At 33.6% G+C, this 9,818-nt stretch overlaps 1 long non-coding RNA gene across 1 annotated transcript; it reads right to left on the reverse strand.

Annotated features, from left to right (window-relative positions):
- Positions 1 to 326: 326 nt before the first annotated feature.
- LOC133173249 (uncharacterized) lies at positions 327 to 9,371 on the reverse strand. Its single transcript, XR_009719011.1, has 4 exons — positions 9,241 to 9,371; positions 8,904 to 9,017; positions 4,518 to 4,763; positions 327 to 394 (listed from the first exon to the last, which is right to left on the reverse strand). It is a non-coding gene; the product is annotated as an uncharacterized LOC133173249 (long non-coding RNA).
- Positions 9,372 to 9,818: the final 447 nt, after the last annotated feature.

A 9,818-nucleotide genomic window follows, 5' to 3' on the forward strand; every position in this document is an offset into this window, starting at 1 on the left:
TAAAACAAACATTTGTTTACATAGGTCTTAAAGCTTAGATTTTTCAGTAAGATCGACACCTTCAACTTATTCTAGACAGCTATATTTTCCAGACATTCACTTTGTAAAAGAAGGGAAAAATTGTCAAACACAAAATTCAATACATCAAACATGTGATAAACTTGACCAAAGCACAGAAATTTTCATCAAAGTCGCTTACTTTGACAGGAAGGGAGTTGTTTAGGAAACCATTGTCCACTTCCAACACAGAGATGCTTTACCCGAAGGTCATGACCTCGACTAGGTCTGGTTCCTGTTTGACAGAACACGACACACATGCGAACAGATTCTTTCATCCATCCATTACAGACTAGAGCACCGTTCAAAGGAGCAGAAATATTTGGACAAGGAGGAGCTGCGTTAATTGGATGGAAAGTATTTTTAAAGTTTCTTTCAATTTGTTTTGTTTTTCAAGTTTAAAGTAACTTTATGCTCCCTAAAATATATATTCACCTGTACCGGTAAATTTCTACGTTAATATACTAGTCAAAACTCCCCACTTTTTAATTTTTAAATAATTAAAAATCTTATATCAATTTATAAGAAGCTTAAACTTTTAACTGCAATTTACAATGCTTACCTGTCAAGGCCAAAAAATGTAGTGGAATGAGAAATTACTCTACCGTGACTGTTTATTTTGGTTACAACCTTTAAAAATACCGTCCAAAATACCAACATAGCTCATTTGAATTCCTAACAATTATAAAAAGTCGCTAAATTTTTAGCAGAGACCTCAAAACCATCCCAGAGTTTATCCCATAAATCACCGGAACCCGAACCGGAAGTGTAGACCTTCCTCCAAGGCCAAGACGTAGTGTAACGACACATCATCAGACCTACTACATGTGAATTACTCACTATCGTGGAAGGAACCCAACTGCATATGCAGCTGCACAATTGAAAATTCATGCAAGTCTCTTCAGTGACCAAACTGTATGAAAGAAACTGGAGGAGTGGGGAATGTGTGTAAGGAGACATTATTATGTACTGTATGCTTAATATTGTCGGCAAGGCACAGGCAGTTTCGGTTAGTCCCCTTGTCATCCACCCCACAACCCTAAGAGCATGTTTGGGACAAGATAAACCGGAAAGAGTGGGACAACTTCTCCAGCCGCAGAATCTAGCAGAACTAGAGGGAGAAGTAGTCAATACATGGAATAACCTTCAATAAAGATTTTTCTTTTAATTGTGAGAACTCTATAAGGAGCAGATACCTTGTTGTTAAATCGTTTGAATGGAGGAAAAATGAAGTGTTGAATGTGCGAATTTTAAATATTAGGGTTTCTAAACTTTTCTGCATTTTGTGATAAAGCACTTCAATTAAATTTTGTTGAGTGAAAAAATTTTGTTTTGTGACTTTTTATCCTATATATTTATCGATTTATATTGTCAAAATAATTTAATATAAAAAAAATTGTAAAGCAAAAACTTGTCTGGGGACTTAGAAATTTTGATTAGTGTAGATGAAAATATAAAAATAAATTTCATCCAATTCTATGCTATGTTATGTATGCTATGTAATATTGAATTTCAATACATTTTCTTAATTTCTTTTGCATTAATTTATATAAAAAAAATCTTAATAAAGTGTCAAATTGAATAGACAAACAGTCAAAAGGTGAATTTAAAATTAACCCTTTCTTATCCTTATTTCATGTTCTTTCATTCCTCATTTAGAGATCTTTTTCATAATGAAATATAGAGATAAAGAACAGTAGTCAAGCTCATAGTCCATTTAAAAAAATACAAATAAGGAGCAGAGGAAACACGGACCTCTAGAACACCAGAGGTGATATCAGGTGATATCAGGTGCCTTGGAGGAGTAAGCATCCCCTGTTTACTAGTCACACCCGCCGTGAGCTTCTTGTCATCATCGGTTTAAATCCGTAGAAATTTCAGTGTGTAAATAATGGCCTAACAATAAGTATGAAAAACGTCTGTAAACATCTGACCTAATGATAGATTGTATTGGCCGATAAGGTAATTAAAACGACTACAAAACTTGCAAAATGATGACTTCAAACAATACTTTTGATATCCTTTTTTTTCATCAACTTAATGATTAATAGCTTGCCTTGTTTTAAAAATTGATAGTACGCAGAGAATTTTCTTGCGTATCAAATCAACTGGGAGACATAAACTCCATATTGCGGGTGATAAGGGTATATTACAAAGGGAAGTTGACGATAGAAAAGTTGAAGTCATCACGTTTATCGTAAAGATTTGTTGTTAGGTTACCATTAACGTCTTTTTCTTGTAAAATATACAGGTATAAAAATTATGAAATAGAATTGTAAGACACTGTGGTATCTTTTATTTCAAGTTATTCACAGGGATATATAAAATCGACATTTGAATGGAAGTGTATTTGTTATTTGATAATACGTCGTCGATATATATATATATATATATATATAAATGTCGAGTCGAAGACCACACTAAGAGTTTTCTTCTCATGTTGAAGTTTTTGAATAACTCTGCTTCATATGAATACAAAAATAGATCTGTTATAACATAGTGCAATTGGTACCCAAGGAATTCCAACAGATTTTTGGAAGACCTGATCTCCAAAACTACATAGTTAATGTCAATCAGAAACTCAAGCATCTTTTTAATATCAACTTCAGAGTATTTGTGTGCACAATCAGAATGTTTTTAACAAAATAATTTTGCAAATGACCAATGATGACAAGGTAAGTATATTTACGAGTTCCATTTTAAATGAAAAAGCAGCTGTCTATGATGTCAAAAAGCCTGGACTTTGATTAATCGTGGGAAATGGTTGTAAAAGTGTTTGAAAATCGTACGTGATTTTGGTACAATTTTTCTAAAAGTTCTTTGGAGTTTTTAAGTATCCACATCTGGTTTACACCACTTTTGGAATATCTTGATGGACAGTACTCCTAAAGTTTCTCCTTCACTGCTCTAAATATTTTAGTGAGGAGTAAAAAGAGACTTAGTAGAACATTTACTGGAACCAGCTATGTGTCTTTGTATGGATTTTTATGGAGTTTTGAATCCAGTATAGGTAAGGTAATTCAAATTCATTTTGGTTGTTGGGAATATTAAGAATTATTGGGAATTGTTGGGAATATTAAAAATATTTAAAACTGACGTATGGTTTTTTTTTTTAAAAATCCCCCCCCCCTTTAGAAAGTGAGCTATACGTATAAGTTGGATTAATACTTGCAGATTTTAAATCTTAGTTCCTCTAAAATACAATTAAAATAATGATCCTTACAAAGACAGTACAATCTGATCGTGTAATCTATCTATTTTTTTTTTTCAATTATTGAACACAGAAGTATAGATGGATTTGATATTGCCCATCAATTGCTTAATTAAGATTTCAACATCCATCGGATACTTTTAATCAATTCCGACGAAGTGTCAATGTCTTCTTTTTCATATTTGGCCAATTTCTGGCGTACTCTTCCACAGGATTCAAAATATTTATGAAATTATGACGCCAAGTTAAAAAAGGGGTTCCCTAAATATTGGCCCTTTTATAATATGTGATTTAAGGTCCTCATTGTTAACTATATTTAACTCACCAGTACTGACGTATCCAGCAGGACTATAATTGTAGGGTGATGAAGAACATGAACATGATTATGTTTCAGATGTTTGATATCTAGGCACTGTAGATTTTTTTGTACTTAAAAAGTTTGGAAGCAATTGTTGATGTATATTTATAAGAAATACAAGGTGAGGACCAACTCAAAATATGGTGAAATACTTATTATTATGGTGGAATAATTATTTTAAGTCAAATTATTCAAAACAGTCATTATTTGTAATGTGACAGGTAAAGATAACAAAAAGTTTGTTTGTTTCTATGTTGTTTAACGTCCCTCTCGAGAATTTTTCACTCATATGGAGACGCCACCACTTGCCGGTGGAGAGCTGCAAATTTTGTCCTATGCTCGGCACTTAGGGCCATTGAGCAGTGAGGGATCTTTTTCGTGCCCGCACTTACTGCGACACGGGACCTCGGTTTATACGGTCTCATCCGAAGGACCGGTCTCCACGTCCCACAGTGGGATTTGAACCCACGACGTAGGGGATCAAGTCCTTACTTAGCGACTCTAAAGCAGACGCTCTAACCACTGCGCCACGCGGGCGACATAAGAAAAAGTAATCAATCTCATAAATTCGGTAAACAATAAACAAAACGAATCGTAAACCGAAGAAAAATACGGACCCCTGGAAACGTCAGTGGTGGGAATAGGTTCCAAGGAGGAGGATCATCCCCCATTGACTAGTCACACCCGCATTGAGCCCATCTATTGATCAGTTATAATGAATATTTCGTAATCAAACTGAGAAGAAAAGAAATAACCTAACAAATGGTATGAAACATATCAGACAAAAAACGACCCAATATTAGGTTGAATTTACAAACAAGGTTATTATAAAGACCGCTGAATTTGCGAAAAGTGAAATCTTTGGTAGGGTCTTATAGAAAAAAAACTTACGTTCAACAAAAATGTTGAAGGTGCAGTAGGCTCTAAGACCGTTCAAAGGTTTTAAAGCTGTATATCGAGCAGTATATTCTCCCCAAAGAAGGATGGATCCGTGATCCGGATAGTTGGTGGTTACTTCGACATTTTGACCAAATGGGTCGTAGAAGTCAGGTGCTCGCCACGTGACGTTGACGACTTTTGATGACGAAATTTGTCGTATTTCTGAAGGACACTTCTTAGTAATTGGTGGCTGGATATCTTACATCACCAAAGAGAAAAAATAAAATAAAGTAATGAAGCTAAATATTGTGCCGCAAGTCAATGAAAATATCCCCTACAAAGGGGAAAATCTTTAATATAAACAGATGGAGGACATTTCTTATAGGGTATTACAAAACCCCAGTGAAATAATCGGTTTAAACCTATCGTTTCTAAAATATGAAATGATTTATCTTTAAAATTTAAAAGAAAAACGATTAACTATGACATACTAGTAATACATGACTCGTATTTGACCTATAGCGTAATAATGGGAAGACATCCCATTTATCTGACATTTAGAATGTGTTTGTGCCATCTACATGATAATTACGTACATATTATTCAAGAAAGGGTAACTTTTATTTCTTTATAGTGGAGAACTGATATTTTTACATATGCATAAAGAGTCTCCTTCCTTTGCTTATATCAATATAGATCAAGGTCATATTTTTATAGATGAAGGGGCTTTTTTTACTTTTTCTAATGATTCTTTTATTCTTTCTTTATTTATTAGTCCCCTACCGGAGACTATAGGTTTCCTCTGAGTCTGTCCGTCCGTCTGTCTGTCTAGCTGTCTGTCTGTCTGTCTGTCAGTCTGTCCCACTTGGTTTTCCGCTTTTATTTCCTAAACGCTTGCAGATATTGAGCTGATTTTTGGTATGTGAGTGTATCTTGATTAGTTAAAGATCAAGTTTGCATTTCGTTCCGCTTCATTGATTTTTGACGGAATTACGGCCTTTTCAATTTTTAGGGGTTTTCCGCAATTTTCTTCTAAACGCTTTCAGATATTGAGCTGATTTTTGGTATGTGACTTTACCTTGATTAGTTATAGATCAAGTTTGTATTTTGTCCCGTTTCATTGATTTTTGATGGAATTATGGCATTTTCAATTCTTAACGGGAACCAGATTACACTTGCCGGTAGGGGACTAGTATTGCTAATGCAATACTCTCAGAATGATTGTTTTATTTGATTTTTGTTGTTGGTGGTGGTGGTGGTGGTGTTTTCTTCCGTTTGTTTTTGTTTTTTTCTTTATCATTGAAACTTTTAAATCAAAAAAAAAATCTGAAACTCCTTGGTCATTTTTATTTATTTTGACACATTTTAATCTTTGTTTCATTTCAATCATTCTGTTGATTTCTTCTAAAATTTGATCCATAGAGATGTTAAAGTGTAGCATATATACATGTAAATCTGCAATTTCCAAGCTCTTTATGTTCTTGTTTTTACATCACATCAAAATCAAATATAACAGTATCAATACATTTTATTGAATGTTAATAAGATGAAATATATGGTAATAACGCACAGTATTCAAGCTCAAGAGTCCATTAAACAATACAAATTTGGGGCAGAGCAAACACGGACCTCTAAAACATCAGAGGTGGAATCATGTGCCATAGAGGAGTGAGCATCCTCTGCCGACCGGTCACACCCGAAAAAGATTATTGTTATAAACTCAATCAAACATTTTCAATATATGAAAAAGGATATTTCATGAAATATATGGAGATAACGAACAGTATTCTAGCTCATCCATTCAAACAATACAAATCAGGAGAAGAGCAAACGCGGACCTCTTAAACATCAGAGGTGGGATCAGGTGCCATGGAGGAGTGAGCTTGTCATAATCGGGAAGTAACGGAAAACTCCGTCAACAGTTCAGTGTGTAATTAATGACCTAACAATTAGTATGTAAGTCTGCATTTAGTTTAAACTTTATTTCATTTAAATTATACATCATATGTACACAATAGATAACGCATACAGGATTCGGAAACAAGTTGTTACAACTTATATTAATCCGTTTCCTTAATTTGACTTAATGATAGATAGTATTTGTGGACAAGGTCATTGTATCGACCATAGAACTTATGTAATGATGACTTTAACCGAGTCTGTTGATATTCTTGTTTCATCAACTTGTTTGTGAATAACTTACCTCGTTTTAGAAATTGTTCATAGGTAGAGCATGCTCTTGCGTATCGAATCAATTGAGAGATATAAACCCCGTATACAGGTGATAAGGGTATATTCCTGCATAAATACGTGAAAATGACGATTGAAAAGTTAAAGTCATAACGTTTATTATAAGGTTTTGTTCTTAGGGTACCATAAACGTCTTTTTCTTTTAAAATATACAAGTATGAAACAGATGTGTCAGACTCTGTGTCGACATATGAATGGAAATAGCTATTGTGAATTGATAATACGTCGTCGATATATCTAAATGCCGAGTTGAGGGTCAAGTGTTTTCTTCTTCTCATGTATAAGATTTTGAATAAATTCTGCTACGTATGAATACAAAAATAGGCCTGCTAATAACGGGATGCAAAAGGTACCCATGGGAATTCAAATAGATTGTTGAAAGACCTGGTCTCCAAAAACTAAGTAGATATTGTCAATCAGAAACTCAAGCATCTTTTTAATATCAACTTCAGAGTACTTGTGTGTACAACCAGAACGCCTTTTAACAAAATAATTTTGCAAATGACCAATGACAAGGTAAGTAAATTTACGAGTTCAATTTCATTGAAAAATAGCTGTCTATGATGTCAAAAAGCCTGGAGTTTAATTTATTGTGGGGAATGGTTGAATAGAAAGTTGAAAAGTCGTACTTCTTTTTTTTATTGTCTTTGGTAAAATTTTGTAAACAATGCACATCATAATATCGAATGTATGATTTATGGTGTTAATAAGATGTGAATACTTATAAATTCCAAAGAACTATTAGAAAATTTTAAATTACAAAATTTTACCAAAATCAATATCATCAAAACTTAAGACTTTTCAACTCGTCATACAACTCTTTATAGTATACCTACGATAAATTAAAGACCAGACTAGACTACTGCTTTTTAAAAAAAAATGGAACTCATAAAATTATACCTTGTCATTTGTCATCTGCAAACTTATTTTGTTAAAAACATTATGATTCTACAAACAAGTAATCGAAGTTGAGATTAAAATTATGCCTTTTTTATGAGTTTTTATTGAACTACCTATGTATAATTTTAAGAGATCGGGTCTTCCAGTAATTTATTTATCCCTGTTGAAGTGTTCAAATTTTTTTTCTCGATTACTTTTCGTTATCTTCACCTTTTCTATGAAGCAGAATTCATTCATAAACCTTTACATGGCTAAAGGACGTCTCTTGCTGTGACTTTCATTTCGACGATATACCGACGACGTTTTATCAATTAAAAATATTCATTTTCATTTCTACGTTGATTCCCTTGAACTCGAAATATAACATGTCACAGAGTCTGCCACATTTTTTTCATATTTGTATACTTTACTAGAGAAAGATATTCATAGAAAAAGTAACAACTACACTTCATGATAGATGTAATGACTTCAATTTTCCTACGTTAACCTCCCTTATTTATGTAGTAATATATCATTATCACCTGCATATGGAGTTCAAGACTCCCAGCTGATTCGACACACAAGAGCATGTTCTTCGTACGAACAATTTCCTAAACAAGGCAAGCTACTGACATATAATTTTATGGTACAATGAAAAATATGGAGATAACGAACAAGGATATCAACAATCTCGTTTAAAGTCAACATTTCACAAATTCTCTAGTTGATAAAATGACCCTGCAATTCTCTCGACGTTAAGTCGAATGTTGACTGACGTTTTTCATACAAAATGTAAGGTCATTATTTTCACGCTGAATTGTCTACAATTTTTTCGTTTATCCGGTCATGACAATTAGCACACAGCAGATGTGACTGATCGATAGGGGATGCTCACTCCTTCATAGCACCTAATACCACCTCTTATGTTTTTAGAGGTCCGTGCTTACTCTGCTCCTAATTTGTATTGTTTTAATGAACTTTCGAACTTCTTTACTGATTGTTATCATCATATATCATTCATCCTCTTCTAGTCTACATTTCAAACTATGTGTGCTTTAATTTCTTTCATAGCGCACATAAGGAAAGATCTGTTCTTTAGAACAAAATATCACAATTTTAAAAAAGTTGAATTGAGAGGAAATTTGCTCTACCCGTCGTGCACTACCTTAAATGAAATTCTAATTGCAGTAAATTTAGTAACAAATCAAAAGGCAGAGCTTTTCGGTTTTTTTTATTCATACAGTAAATCTGCTGAAATGATCTACAGACCTTTTTCTCAGTAAACATCTGTGTAACCTTGGATACAGTTACAGATGTATCGATTCTCGCCATCTATACTACTTCCGCCATTTTGACAGGGATTAATATTACACGTTTTCACGACTGTTCAAGTTAAGAATATATATCAAGATATTAATAAAAAATTACTTTTAACGTTTTACATTTAGTAGAATCGAAAGCTTATAAAACAGATTTTTGTTGCTGCTAAAAATTCCAAGCCCTTGAATCATTATAGAGACTCTGACTTGCTCAAAATTACACCATCTTTAAAGCAACCTTTTCAATCAAATATTTAAAGTTTCACTTTGAAAACATTCAAACTCACAAATGCACGATGGAAGACTTCCGGACCAAACTTTATTACTTTGACACGTCCTCTGTTGATTGCCGACGATTTTATAACCAGTCTCACAGCTGAAGGTCACAGATGTCCCTTGGGAAAAGTTACTCCCGTGAAGGAAATTAAATGGAGTGCCGGGGTGACCACAAGACCTAACTAACAAAAGCAGTAACCAAGTAATACTACTGATTTCAAAAATACTCAATAAATTTTATTCATCTATTCTAATACAAATGAGGGGATAAGCCCATTCTTAATTGTAGCATTAATTAGTAGTCTCCTTTTTCAAAAGATGATGGAAATATTCTTCCTTATTTGACATTTCCCTCCATTGTGCCGACAAATTAGTTTGTTTGGTGGGTTTCTAAAGGGAGGGTATAAGTTCATCGAATTAAGACAACATTATTCTGTTCCGACGGTTTAAATATTTGCTCAAATGAAATATGGAGATAACGAACAGCTATCAAGCTGAAACGTCCATTTGAACAATACAAATCGGGAGCAGAACAAACACGAAGCTCTTAAAACATCAAACATGGAATCAGGTGCCATGGAGGAGTAAG

The sequence above is a fragment of the Saccostrea echinata genome, unplaced genomic scaffold (assembly GCF_033153115.1).
Source record: "Saccostrea echinata isolate AGI-Se365-2 ecotype Australia unplaced genomic scaffold, CSIRO_AGI_Sech_v1 ptg000056l, whole genome shotgun sequence".
NCBI lineage: Eukaryota > Metazoa > Mollusca > Bivalvia > Ostreida > Ostreidae > Saccostrea > Saccostrea echinata.